This window comes from Prionailurus viverrinus, chromosome B1 (genome assembly GCF_022837055.1).
Source record: "Prionailurus viverrinus isolate Anna chromosome B1, UM_Priviv_1.0, whole genome shotgun sequence".
NCBI classification, from domain to species: Eukaryota; Metazoa; Chordata; class Mammalia; order Carnivora; family Felidae; genus Prionailurus; species Prionailurus viverrinus.
Window position 1 is genome coordinate 47505688 of NC_062564.1, and position 14510 is coordinate 47520197.

Below are 14510 nucleotides of genomic sequence, written 5' to 3' on the forward strand. Positions count from 1 at the left end.
AAGAAAGACTCTCATAATGAAAAAAGGTTATGAATCCAGGGATAAACAATTGAGCCGAGGAATAGAATAGAAAGCTGCCATCCAATTCACATCTTCCAGTGCCCATATCAGAGACAGCCTATAACGTTGATTTGGGACAAAACTGACTGCAAATAGCAATTAAAAAATAAAATAAAACAAAACAAAGCTGAGGGGCACCTGGGTGTCTCAGTTGGTTAAGCATCCGACTTCAGCTCAGATCACGATCTCACAGCTCGTGGGTTCAAGCCCCGCATCCAGGCTCTCTGCTGTCAGCACAGAGCCCACTATGGCTCCTCTGTCTCCCTCTGTCTGCCCCTCCCCTGATCATGTGGGCTCTCTCTCCCCCTCCTCTCAAAAGAAATAAACATTAAAAAAAAAGTTGTAAGTATTTTTCCAGATAACATGGATCCCCTGTGTAATGAGTTCTACTCTCTGGTTAATGCCGCTGATATAGATGCCATTCATTTAGCCAACCTTTTTCCCAATATATATTTCTGAGTTTTAAAATTTTTAAATCATTTTTACTATTTTTTTCATTTGATTTTAAATACATCATTTCCAATTTAGAGAAAGTGGTGAATGGCTTTACTTTGGACATCTCTAAATGTTACCTCCCTGGTGAAACTGCTCCTTGACTCCCTGAGGCCAAACAAGCTACTGTGTTCTCTGAGTTTTTCCCCGCTATCTATGTAAGTACTTAACATCATGGAGTCCTTTTTTTTCTTTTTCTTTTTCTTTTTTTTCTTTTTTTTTCTTTTTGTTAAGTCTTCCAGAGAGTAAGCTCATCAAGGGAAGAGGCACTGTCATTTTTGTGTCACTGGGGTCAGAAAGACTATTTGGTGCTATGGTAAGTATGCAATAATTATTTTCTGAATGAATGAAAGAATGAATGGATCTTTCTAAGGTGCTTTAGATGAAGTGCTTTTGGGATGCAGGGACAGGGCCTGGAACGCTATTTAGGGAACCATTTCCAGCAAGGTTTTATAATTTAGTGATAAAATGAGAGCGGCGGATGTTAAAGATCATACAAGTCAAACAAATAAAAATTCAACTCATCCAGAAAACAATTCGTTTGCAAATGCAGGCATTTTTAAAGGTACATCATTTATTCTCAGTACTCAGCTGGCAATCTCAGAATAGTAAGAAAAAAGTTATATTTTATGTTGCTGCCTCAGCACAAACACATTAATTATTATTTGTGTGAGCAGGAATAAAAGGTATCTTGAAAATTCCAAACAGACTGATTTCTCAACGACAAGATGTGAACCAATTAAAATCAGATACTGGAAAGAAAAGTTTGGCAACTGCTTTTCAATAAACAGTTTTGAGATGGCTTCCAGGAAAATGATACATGTACATCATTTGTTCCAACCTAAATAAGCTTAGGAGAAATGGAGACCTGAGAAGAATTTGCATGAACCAAGCCATGAATAGCCCAGTGCATTGGTTTGGGATACCTTGTGAATTTCCACAAGGGACTTCTCCTTCCTTTTTCACATAACTAATCACCAGTTTATTCACTTGTCCATTTATACTCCTCTCTACCCTACTGACTATATGTTTTTATTAAGTGAATGTGATAAAAGAACAAACAAACAAAACAACATTCAGCACGTTCTGTTTTTAGGCTCTATTTTTCCTTTCTAGAAACTTTTATTACCCAGGCATTCACTCTTTGCCAAGTTAATAGCTTATTTTTATAATTCAAAGATTTAAACTCTAGATATACATTCTAAGTCCTTAATTTAGATAATTGGTATAGTTTGGGTATTAATTACATTATAAAGATATTTTTAAATGGTAATCTTAATTTGGTATGTTTTACTTCTCAATTTGCTGAAACATATCTATTATAAAAACATGCTATTTCATGACCCTTCTGGATATCATAAACTTCAAAAGCATTGTATGGGGATATGAACAAAAATTTTGGAGGGTTTGTGTTCTGGGTTTGAATTCTGCCTGACTTTGAATTCTAGCTCAGTTGCCCACCAGCTTTTTGAGCTTGGACCCATTACTTAACCCCCCTGTACCTCTATTTACTCATCTATAAAATGGTAAACATGTTAATTAAAAACTATCTACTCATAACATTATTTCAAGGTTGAACAATGTATTCTATGTGAAATAAAGCATTTAGAATAGAGCCTAGTCTGTAGGAAACTTTGTAGGTATTTCTTTATCATTATTATTTTCATTGTTGTTATTATAGGCTTCTGAAGGGTGCCATACTGCCTTAACACACATAACATCTTCCAATCTACTCACTACTTAAAAGCTGTCCAGATAGGGAACAGAGAGAACTATGGTAAAATCAAACATGACTGACTCATTGCAGTGTATCTATTTGAATACAAAGCCAGTGTTGTATATGGGTCACAGAAGCACATATTAGAAAGACATAGAGGGGAAAAGGGATAGAAAACCACCACTTGCTACTTTTTCAGTATCATTGTGGTTAACACCATATAGTAAACTTCACATGTTCTACTTTGGCATATAGATATACAATAGAGGTCAGCAAAATTTTTCCACAAAAGTCAACAGATTTTATATGTTTGGCTTTGTTGGTCATATCACCTCTGTTGCAACCACTCTAATCATCTGGAGATGCATCATGAAATCAGCCACAAACAATATGTAAACAAATAGGTACGGCTGTGATCCAATAAAAATTTACTTACAAAAAATAAGCATTGGCTGAATTTGACTCACAGGTTCCAATTTGATGACATCTGATTCAAAACATCACAGATACTGATTCTAATTTCCATCTGTTGTGTTGACTATGCTTACTATGATTTGGTGCCGAGTAAATGGACACTGATATCAGTCTTTGTTTTTTTGTCCCTTAAGTTTCCTGGTTCCTATCCATGATCAATAAATTGATAAATCCAACTATGGGTTTGGATTTTTGTTGGCTCCCTTTGTTTGCCTCTCCAGATCCACTCTCCACACTTCTATGTTCTTGTTGGGTTGGCATGATCATAGAGGCAAGGAAGGATACTGGGACTACATGAGTGGATTCCCATGTCTTCTGGCTTTCAGAGGGTTCAGCCAACAGAGATCCCATTTAGAGATCAAAGAAGGGAGGAGGGTGGGGTCAGGGGTACTTCTCTTAACTTCCTTCCTACAATGACCAGAAGGTAGCTGTGCTCTTCTACATGAACACTAGTCCTCTCAAGGAGGGCAATAACACCATAACACTCCTCTCTGGTATCAGGAACTATTTGTTCACCTTATATCTTTGGGCTTCTCAGAATTAAGCCCTAGGTTACTAAAGTCTGCCTTGTGATTTCCCCCTCCATACCCTTGAAAGTAGTACCTTTGAGGATGACTTCTCCTTGAAAAGTCCTGATTTGAGTGTGCCATCAGTTTCCTGTGGGGACCTTGGCTGAAAAGGACTCTGTTTTCCAGAACCAGTCCCACAGGAGCAGTCTCAGCCCCAACATGTCATAGATAGGGTTTAGCATTTAATTTGTTACCAATCATCTCTGTAGTTTGGGATTGGAGTTTACTCATATAGGTAGTCAATGTTGACTATCCAAGTCTGTGAGTCACATGGCATGCTGGAAAAGAGTTTTCAAGGCTTAGAAAGGAAAGGGAGTTAACAGAAAGTTAGCATAAATGTAGAGAAATGAGGGCAGGGATAAAGTCCATTGGAGATAACAACCAGTAATCCAAGGCCCAACTCAGAAAGATCAACTTCAGCATTAGGCCAGGCTTTCCTATGGAGAGGAATTTGATGAGGTGAACAGAGCAAAGAATACAGCTTTGGTCCTGAAACAGAGGTCCTGGAATCTCAGCCCCAATATCAGGTGTCTGTTGTAGCTGGGTGGTTGAGTTAGTCCACAGGTCTGTCCTTCTGCCTTGCCTTGGAGTTGGTACGAAAGTTTACAGATGTAGAACTGTCTTTGTGAGGTTCCTTCAGTCTATTGGAAGGAATTTCAGAGCAGTCTCTAGTAACCAGAAGACATTACGTGGACCCTTTCCAGTTCCCTACATAACTGTGTTGAATCTAAATTCTTCACATCCCCAACTACTGGCTGGGGTCCTATCATATTCTAATACATAAAAACTAAGATGCAAGAATGTCTGTTTTGTAACTTTTTCCCTTCAATCTGAGATGTATTGTTTCTATGTCCTTTCATTCATATTGGATCTCCTATAACAAATCCATTACCTTAGACTTGCCAGTTGTGTTTGTCTAGGCCAATTTATATCACCTACATTAGTTGTCCTAGGCCAATTTATATCACCTACGTTAGTTGTCCTAGGCCCACAACCCACAGCTCAAAGCAGGAGCTCTGACCAGCTGGTATCATGTTGACAAACTTTATGCTACCCTTCCTAAATGCTTTCCCACTCTAAATGCCTTCTATCTTGAAGTTCATCTAGCTGTGCTTCTTGACCTTGACCTTGAAAAATACACACATTTAGACACACACACACATACGCATGAAATGCAAAGTGCTCTTTGATTTCTAACTACATTTGGTTAAAAGCAACCCAAAGGAAGTGTGAAGTAGTGAGAAATCAGAAAAGCATCTACTGAGAATCAGGATGCTGAGCCAGTCATGGTTTCAATCTCTACAAGGAAAAAAACCAGGTCCCAAGTGATATATGAAGAGTGGGAAATGTGCAAACTAATGGGTGGCTGGTTAAATTCATCTTCAATAATTCATTGAGAAATGAGTAGCAGAATAAAGTCAGAGAAATCTCAAAATGTCAAGAAGAGAGACCTATTAAATGTTTTCCAACTGCTACCCAAGGTCAGGAGAAACATTAGCTTGAAACCACGAAAGTCCTGGCTCCCTGGTTGCAATTTTAACAACCAGATAGTAGACCTTGTTCTTCGAGGTGTAGTCTCCATTTTTAGGGGAGTGAAAAGGAAACAGACCCAGAGATAAATAAATTTAATCCAGATTACTCTGGCCTTATCTGTTAAAAGACATTAGTCTAGAAGTGGCCGTAGGTGTGAATTATTCAGTGCCCATATCTTTCCCAACTTTAAGGATTTTTTTTTAAAGCTAGGTATCAAGACCATTAATAATTGATAAAGCATTTGTAAACCCTTAGCAAATGAACAGTCAAGGGACACATTAATAAAACATCTTTAAAAATCTCTGTCTCGTGGCTGATTCTCATCACGTTGTCCCAAAGCAGAGCAAACAGTGCTGCTCCTCCTGCAACTCAAAGCAAGGCACAGCATGCCTGCTGACAAGGTGAGACAGAGAGAGCAGAGGGCAATGCCTTTTAGGAAACCAGGACGGTCCTTTATACTTATCTGCATCCTTCCAGCTGATTCACAGACTAGCACCATTCCCCAAATAAATAGGTTCTTGGCCAAATTTTTTTCTGCTGGGTCACTAAATACACATTTATAAATAGACCTCTTGACATTTCTATTTGCAAAGCAAACATTCAAGATCCTGGGGGAATTGGAGGGTTAGGCATTTAGGAAGGGCCAATGAAAATCTTGACCTTGAGGTTATTGTTCACATTCAGCTTAGGCCAAAGGAGCAATCAGGGTCACTGAATGCCATAGCTTTAAGGCAGTTATGTGGTTTGGCTCATCTTATTTTTACTGGATAATGCAAAGGAAATAAAAATGTATTTTACTGACATGGCATCTTTCTTTCTAGGAATGAAGAGTTGTGCCAACCCAAGAAAGAACCAAGTATTTGCATATTTACCTGTCACTGCCTTGGGGCAGACAAGGGATTGTCAAAAATCTCAGCATAAATAAGATCAATGGACAAGAGTCAGGATTCCAGAGCAGGAGGGCAAGTGACAAAATCTCACAGAGAAAACTCCCCACCCAGGTATGAGCTGAGATTACCTAGTGAGGATATCTTCATCAGGTAATTTCCCCCCATCAAGTTTCTGAATGGTGGTGGTAAATGATTTTTCATCAGTAGCACCCTCAAACATTAACTGAACACCACCTATGCATGACCATCATAGGCATTGAGAGTATAAGGATATTTTAGGACCCAGTCTATGCTTTCCTGAATATTTCACTCAGTTTGTGTGGCAAAGTTCATAGTAAACAGAAAAAGGATTTTTTTGACATGGCACAAAATTTCAAGATTATTAGGGTAGAAAAGAATCCTACTGGAGCACTGAGGTGGGTGTTTCAAGGGTCTACAATGGAGATAATTAGGGACATTATAGGATAATAAGACATCGATGCTCTCGTTCCTATACTTTATGGCCTAATTTATTTAGCACTGCACCTGCCTGGATTCCCATTTGTTGGTTCAGTTCTGCTCTGGCCAGGAGAAGGAGAGCCTTTTATTTGGAAGAATGCTAGTTGAGACAGTTTGTACTTTCTGCTCTCAATGCAGTGCAGAGTCTTTGGTTCATTTCTAAAAATGTACAGTGTTGTTAAGCTTCAATCAGAATGTCAAAAGGAAAATAGGTCCTTTTTTTCCAGTATCATTTCCCCTGTTAATCCCTCTAGTTTGTGGTAGGGTTAGGGTTTGGGTTTGGGTTAGAGTAAGGGTTAGAGGTAGTGTTGCTTTACATTTTCCTTGTTTATAAAAGGAGGTTTCCACAATGGAGACATCTCCTCATTCTAGGATGCCCTCCTCTTCATTGCATTGTTTTAATCACCCATTTATTTGTTCAACAAAGATCAGAGGTAGATGCTCTCATCTCCTCTAGCCCAGACCCATCCACTCTTACCTGGACTGAGGCCTCATCCTCATAACTGGTCTTTCTCCCATCCTTCTGACTCTCCTACATTTCTTTTCCACACAGAATCATCTTGAACAATGAAAATCGAGCTGTGTAACCCTTCTGTCTAAGATCCTGCTTCCCACAGCCCACCGGGCTTGCATGCTCTGCTCCCTGGTGCGCATGTTCCAATGAAGCCTAGCGTCACCCACACACAGGCTTTCATTGTGGTTATAGTGCATCCCCAGCTAGTGACTACCTAAGCGGCTTGCTCTTTCTCTTTCTCTTCCCTAAAAACACCTGATCGCAGATATTGGCATCCTCTATCATTTCTTGTCATTCATGCCTTGGCTCCAACATCAGATTGGCCTTCCCTGCCACTTCAATCTACTGCTGCCTGCTTTCCCTCACATAAAACCCCTCTGCCTCAGGTCATTCTCTGTCATCACCCTATTTTATTTTTTTTCCCCAGAAATTACTGCTGTGTGCTAATATGTTTATGTGCTTCTTTATTTTTTTTCTATCTTTCTCATCCCCACTTCTAATTAGAAATAAATCCCAAGAGATCAGGACCTTGTTGAATGGATGTTGGGTTTGTAGACAGTGCACTTAAGACAGAGTTCCTATGCTTAAGAAATATACGTACCAAAGAAAATAGGGAGCCGACAAAAATAGCTTTGTCAAAGACAATGTGCGAAACGTATTATAGGTGAGGTCAAGCCATAGATTATTGGAGTTCAAAGAGATGGCTTGTAGCTGGAACGAATAGGGAAAGCTTGGTGATGCAGGTGATCTTTTGGTTAATTTATGGAAGGTCTGAGATCTGGGGTGATTTTAGAGGAGTGTGCTCCTCAGGATAAAGCTTAGGCAAGTATTTTTCAAAACATGTAGATGATAAATCCCAAAATACTGTTGCATGAGTGAGGGAAGGGATACCAAACAAGGCAGCTATGGATTTTATCATTTCTGAAGATTTTATCATTTCTTTCATTATAAGGGGGGGGGGAAATGTTCCTCATTATTCAAATGCAGAAATACAAGGCACATTTTCTTGGGGATTGCAAAATAGGAAATAAATAACTGATTTTGAGAAAGTATATCCTTCTGTAAAAGGAGTAAGAGCACATGGCATCGATCTATCTATCTGTCTATCTTCTGACTACTGTGATAAACCATAATTTAACTTTCCAGGGACAAGAGATCATCTCTTAAATGACATTAGGGATAATTTCAAAGAATCTTATATCTGATTTTTTTTCCTTTCATCTAGCCTCACCCCAATGACAACATATATACTATTTAAAAATTTTTTTTAAAATCTAGAATAAATACATAATATCTGTGCTTATATAAATGAAAAAGCCTGGAAATTATTCTTTGCTACACATAAAGTTAAAAAAAAAGTGATCTCTCCTCCTAGATGGTGTTTAAGCCCCACCAGGATCCTGATCACTCACTGCCTATCCCTCACCCAGACGTTTGCTCGTGTAATAATCTTATTCTTGTAGCAACACAATTCTCTCCAACAGCCTCCTATATCCTTGTAGGCAATGGACTGTGTCCATCCCTGTCGGCAGAAAGGACACAATGAAAATGATCCAGAGGTACAGCATCTTCGTGCAAAGCCAAGGAAAGAGGTTTTGGCAACGACACAGTTCTAATTAGTTATGAGCACTGTCAGATGAATCACCCAGTTAGGCCCCTACTGCCACCTTGACTCTGTGCTGCTGTGGCCCAGTCATTTCCAAGGCAAAGTCCACCCAGACATTAAAATGAATAAGGAGGTGAATACTGCCTTTCAGTTGCCCAGCAGAAGAGTAAATTAAGAACATAAACACACACACACACACACACACACGCACACACACACACACACACACACACACGCGCGCGCGCGCACACACACACACACACACACACACACCAGAACCGGTGGTATTGAAGATTTCATCAGCTGTCTGACAAGAAGACATTTAATTAACTCTTGTACCTGTTTCTCCCTGCATGAGACAAACAAATCAAGGAGCTTTGGAAGAATAATTAATTCAAGATGTAAAAGCAGCATCAGATTAAAAAAAATAAAGAAGAAGAAGACGAAGAATCAGCCGAAAAAAATCCCCCCCAAAAAACCCAAAATGACAGACAGAAGCAGTAGGAGTCTAGAGTGTTTAAGTATCACACACGAGGAGCCGTAGGCCCCTTTGCCAAGAGCTTTGCCACCAAGTACCCTTCTGAGATCAGGACCCCGTTGGTCCCACTCTACCAAAATATATACACTAAACCTCAGAGCTCTAACACAGGGCCGCATCAGAAGGTAGCAAGTGTGCCTTTGAAAAATGCATTGGAGTCTAATAGTAGGTCTACTATCTCACCTTTGAAAGTGTGTGCATTGAGAATTATTTTCCCAATGGTGTGAATGGGTTTGCACTATTAGAGAACAGCCTTTGTCACTACTATCACATCAGTGATGTGTGCAGAGGGCCTGAGCCTCTTCCTCCACCTTTTATCAGTCTGCACGTGGGAAATGAAGGAACTTATCTGATTGATGAATTTGGAAAATGTACCTGAGTGTGCTCAGTTCCACCCTCCTGCTTTCCACTTTTACACTGAACCTGTAGGCAGGAAGCTTCTATTTTCTGCTAGTCAGACCACCACAGGGGAAGTATTTGATTTTTTTCCTCCTATGATGGGAATAAAACATTAACAAAATCACTGTATCATAGATATTATATCGCATTCTCCAAATTGGATTTTTTTTTGTTTGCTTTGCTCTTTGTTTTTGTTTTGTTTTTCAGTATTAAAGCTACTGTTTGGTTTTCTCTGATGTCTATGTCTTTCTTTCAATTATTTTAGAATTTGGACATGGAGGATGAATATATTTATTTAGTACCTCAAACACCCCTTTTACTGGGAGGAATGCTTACATACCATAATGATAATTTCAACAATTTTCTGTTTCCCTTTGTTACATTAATGGGGTCTTAATATCTTTTTGACTTAAGGCAAACCAGGGTAAAGTTAAAAGGAACAGTCACACAGCCAGAAATTATTCTTTTTAATATGCGTCAATTCGAAGTGACAAAATTGGAGAATTGTCTTAGGGGAGAATTCTCACACAGAGGGATGTGGGTCAGAGAGCCCTAGACGAATTTACAAGAAATGTCAGACAGAGAACAAGTTATTTTATTTCCTATAGTCTCCATCTATTATATTTCCATCAATAATAGTTTGGATATTTTTTTTTCCAAAAAAAAAAAAAATATAAGAGCACACTAGCCAGGCCTCCTGCAATGAGAATCATTGCTTCCCTTGTGATCAACTTTAAAGAAAAGTTTGTTCTCCATTCCCTGAAAAGGACTTCCCTCACTGTGGCCTCAGACTCTTCTGGCTCTGATTTTCTTCTCCTCAAACACCCTGATTCAACTGGCTTTGCTGATTATGCCAGGCCATGTTTAGCTCTCTTTGTTTTCTTCGATAGATTTAGTACTTTGAGTTGCCTCTTGAGTTTTAATCTTTCTCAGTTGGGGATGTTTCTCCCCCCCCCTCATTTTTAAAAAAGTATATTTATTTATTTTTCAGAGAGAGAGAAAACAGAGAGAGAGAGAGAGAGAGAGAAGGAGCAGGGGAGAGGCAGAAAGAGAGGGAGGGAGAGAATCCCAAGCAGGCTCCGCACTGTCAGCATGGAACCCAGTGCAGGACTTGAACTCACCAACTGTGAGATCATGACCTGAACCAAAACCAGGATTGGTCGCTTAACCGACTAAACCACCCAGGCACCCCATTTTTTTCTGTTTATGCACCTGACATGGACAGCTGGTAATAATCTCCCCCTGGAATGTAGCTCAGGTGAGAGTTTAGGCCTTCTATGTGCTTGGAAGTTTGCACGACTTTTACCAATTACCAGAAACTTTAAAAATATTGTAAAACTTCCAACAATACAAAAAGGCATATGTACAAGATTAATCTTTATGAATGTAAAATATTGGAAACATCCCAAATGCCCGTGCATACGAGAGGGATTAAATAAGCTATGGTGTATCTTCTAATAGAGAAGTATGCAGTTATCAAAAAGAATGAGAAAGATCTCTGCAAAGTGATATAAAGAAATGTTTTGAATAGATTGTTAAGTGAGGGGGGAAAAGAACATATGAATACCTATGGTATACTACTTTTGTGTAAGAAAGAAAGAGATATAAGAAAATATATATGCAGCTGATCATTTGTGCAAAAAATAAATACAGAAAGGATACACCAGAAACTAGCAAGACTGGTTACCTAAAGGGGGAGGGCAGAGGGTGGGATTGGGGTACAAAGAATAAAAGGATGAGGGGAGAGTTGCACTTCTCTGAGTATAGTTTTTGTTATAGTTCTGACATTTTGAGAATACCTGAAAATGAGAGAGAGAGAGAGAGAGAGAGAGAAAGAGAGAGAGAGAGAGAAAGAGAGGAAGGAAGGAAGGAAGGAAGGAAGGAAAAGAAAATCAGATTGCCAGAGGAATCCAAAATGGAATACAAACAAATGAACCCAACGTATTACCAATAAATGACATAGGTGCACTGAAATAAGTAGGGGAAGAAAGTAACTAATTCAAATAATTTGGAAAATAGCTTTTTAATTATATATTCTATAAGACTAAAGACAGAAATATACACAAATACTGCTCTCTATTTCATAAATTTGGTTTTCACAAGAGTGAAATTGGTCTAGCAATTCTGAAACAGTTTTGTATATATCCAAAGATTGAACAAACAAGTGGTTATATTGTAACTAACAAGCACCACACTTCTCATTGTTCGAAAAGGGAGTTACATATAAGGAAAGGCAAAATGTTAAGTTGAACTCTGTGGTGCTGGAATGGAGTTCCTACTTTAGAGGACAACAGAAATCATCACAGACTTGTATTTTTCTTTTAAATATAAAGATAGATACATATAGTAATGTACATGTGTAAATGCAGAAGATCTATAGATAATTTACATATAATATGATTATAAAATTAATATATTAATTATATATGATACATTAATAATATATATAATTTCCTAGCACTATCTGCTGAGAGTACCTAGAAACAGTTAATATATTAATGCATTAATATCATTTATATATTAATTCTATGTAATATTAGTAATTATGTTATAGTACACTATAGTATAGTGTATATATATATATATATATATATATATATATATAATTTCCTAGTGCTATCTACTGAGGGGACAAATACATACAGATATTGACTTGTAAATGCCCTTTTCCAACAAAAGGGACCAGGGGTCCTTGGAGAAATAACTGATTTCAAGGCTGGGGCAGGAAAAAAAAATACAAATTGAGCTCAGAATACTCCTTTGTAGCATGAGAAAGTAAGGTAAAGTTGAAAAAGGTGAGAGCACGCTCAAATAGTACAGGGACTAATAACATATTTCCAAGGCCAAATCTTGGGTAACTGAGCTACAAAATAAACAGTAATAGCAAAAGGATATTAATTACAAAAGGAAAGGGTAAATTTACAGTGGCAAAATGTGGGCCCCCGCCTTAACCAAATGATCAAAATTAGTGTCACCAGTAATAATACACACTAATATCATGGGGCTCCTCTTATGATGCATTGAGACGAATACAACATCAGATTTGGCATTCTTGCTGAAAATGTATAACCACAATCTAATCATGAGGAAACATTAGACGACCCAAATTGAGGGATAGTCTAAAAATTAACTGATTAATACTATTCAAAAGAATCAGGGTCATGAAAGACCAAGTCTGAGAAACTCTCACCGAATGGAGCATGTTAAGTAGATTTGAAAAGTAAATGTAATACAGAATCCTGAATTGGATCCTACACCAGGAAAAGGACATAGGTAGGAAAATTGATGACTTTTGAATCATGTGTTATAGATAATCTCTGAATTTGAATTGTCAATGTACATTTCCTGATGTTGATAATTATACTGGGTTACAAGGTGTTAACGTTAGGGGAAGCTGGATGAAGGAACTCTGTTGTTTTTAAAACTCTCTAGTGAGTCTGAAATGAAATAAAATTAAAAATGCTATACTTAATCCTCTTGTTAACACAATGTATAGATTCTATCATTCCCAGCTAATAAATGAAGATGGAAAGTACATATGTTTTTTTGTTTTAATTTTTTTAATGTTTATTTTTTGAGAGAGAGAGAGAGACAGAACCCAAGTGGAGAAGAGGCGAAATGAGAGGAAAACACAGAATGAAGCAGGTTCCAGTCTCCAAGCCGTCAGCACAGAGCCCAACATGGGGTTCAAACTCATGGAGCGTGAGATCATGACCTGAGATGAAGTTGGACTCTTAACCCACTGAGTCACCCAGGCGCCCCATAAGTACATTAACATTACTAAACAAACAAGGCTTAGACTCAAGTCTGCCTGACTAGTATCAACAAACTTTCCCAACATAGTAAATGGCTAAATCTTTCCATGGCTGATGAATTCTAAAATTGGATAAAATAACCATCATCTCTGTCCTGTCCTGTACCTGTGGCTCGACATGCAATGGAGAGTAACATGTTCTTCCTTTGGAAGACAACAGGAGAAGCCAGGAATAGTTGTGTAATATTGCAACAAAATGGAGATTGAGGAAATAAATACTTCAATATTTACCCCAAATCAAAAATCAACTAACCAAATTAATCAAAAGAATGTAAGTGCTCTACGTTAGGGTCAACAACTCCTTTTAGTGCAAGGGAAGTGGCTTGCCTACCTGACCTTGAAGAGCTAGCATTTTTTCAAAAGTCTGCATATGCTAGACCCTCTTCTTAGAGCGTTATCCACAGTCTTACATTTCATCTTCACAATCCTCTGTGGCTTAGGAACTAAGCAGGAGTACATGTGATGGGGGAGGTAACTTGTCCACTGGGAAATTTGAATCCAGGCTTTCCATCTGACTTGCTGCACAAACTGCACAAAACGCTCTGTGTAAATAGAGAATGAGTGCATCTGACTATAACATGTTGCCCTCGTCTCTTCTTCCTGTGGTCTCTTTGGAAACTCAGGATGCTTTTAGTACAAAATTATGACTGTGGATTTCTTGAAAAGGTCAGGCGGCACCCCTCAAGGTGCATTTTCCCATCCGACACCATGCAAGCATGTCTCTTCCAGCTCTGTCATTTGCTGCTATAGATTTCCTATATTTTCAATTATGTTCTTTTCTGGGAAGGTCAAATCAGATTTGAGGGTAATGAAGGGTTAATGAAATGATCTTGGCATAATTACTCAGTATAAAACATCTCCTTTTTAGTGGGTGGCCTTCGATGATTTTATTTGGGAATAAAAAAAACAATCTCCTTGGGCGGCAGAGATAGAGCAGGGTGATAAAGGAAAGGAGAACTGCCTATTCTTCAGTGATTTTGATCATACGAGGAAAAGCATGTTACTTGTCAAAGGAACTATTAGGGAACTCACTGAGAGATGAAAAGTGGAACCAAAAAGCCCCAACAACTACTTTGCTTTTCCTATTGCTCGGGAATACTTGGTATTAGTTTATTTAAAATAACAGCTTGAAGGGTGCCTGGGTGGCTCAGTCAGTTGGGCATCTGACTTCAGCTCAGGTCATGATCTCACAGCTCGTGAGTTCAAGCCCTGTGTCAGGCTCTGTGCTGACGGCTCGGAGCCTGGAGCCTACTTCGGATTCTGTATCTCCCTCTCTCTCTCTCTGCCCCACACCTGCTTGCTCTCTGTCTCTCAAAACTGAATTAACATGAAAAAAATTAAAAATAAATAAAATAAATTTAAAATAAAATAAATAAAATAACAGTTTGAAAGGTAAAAAAAAAATC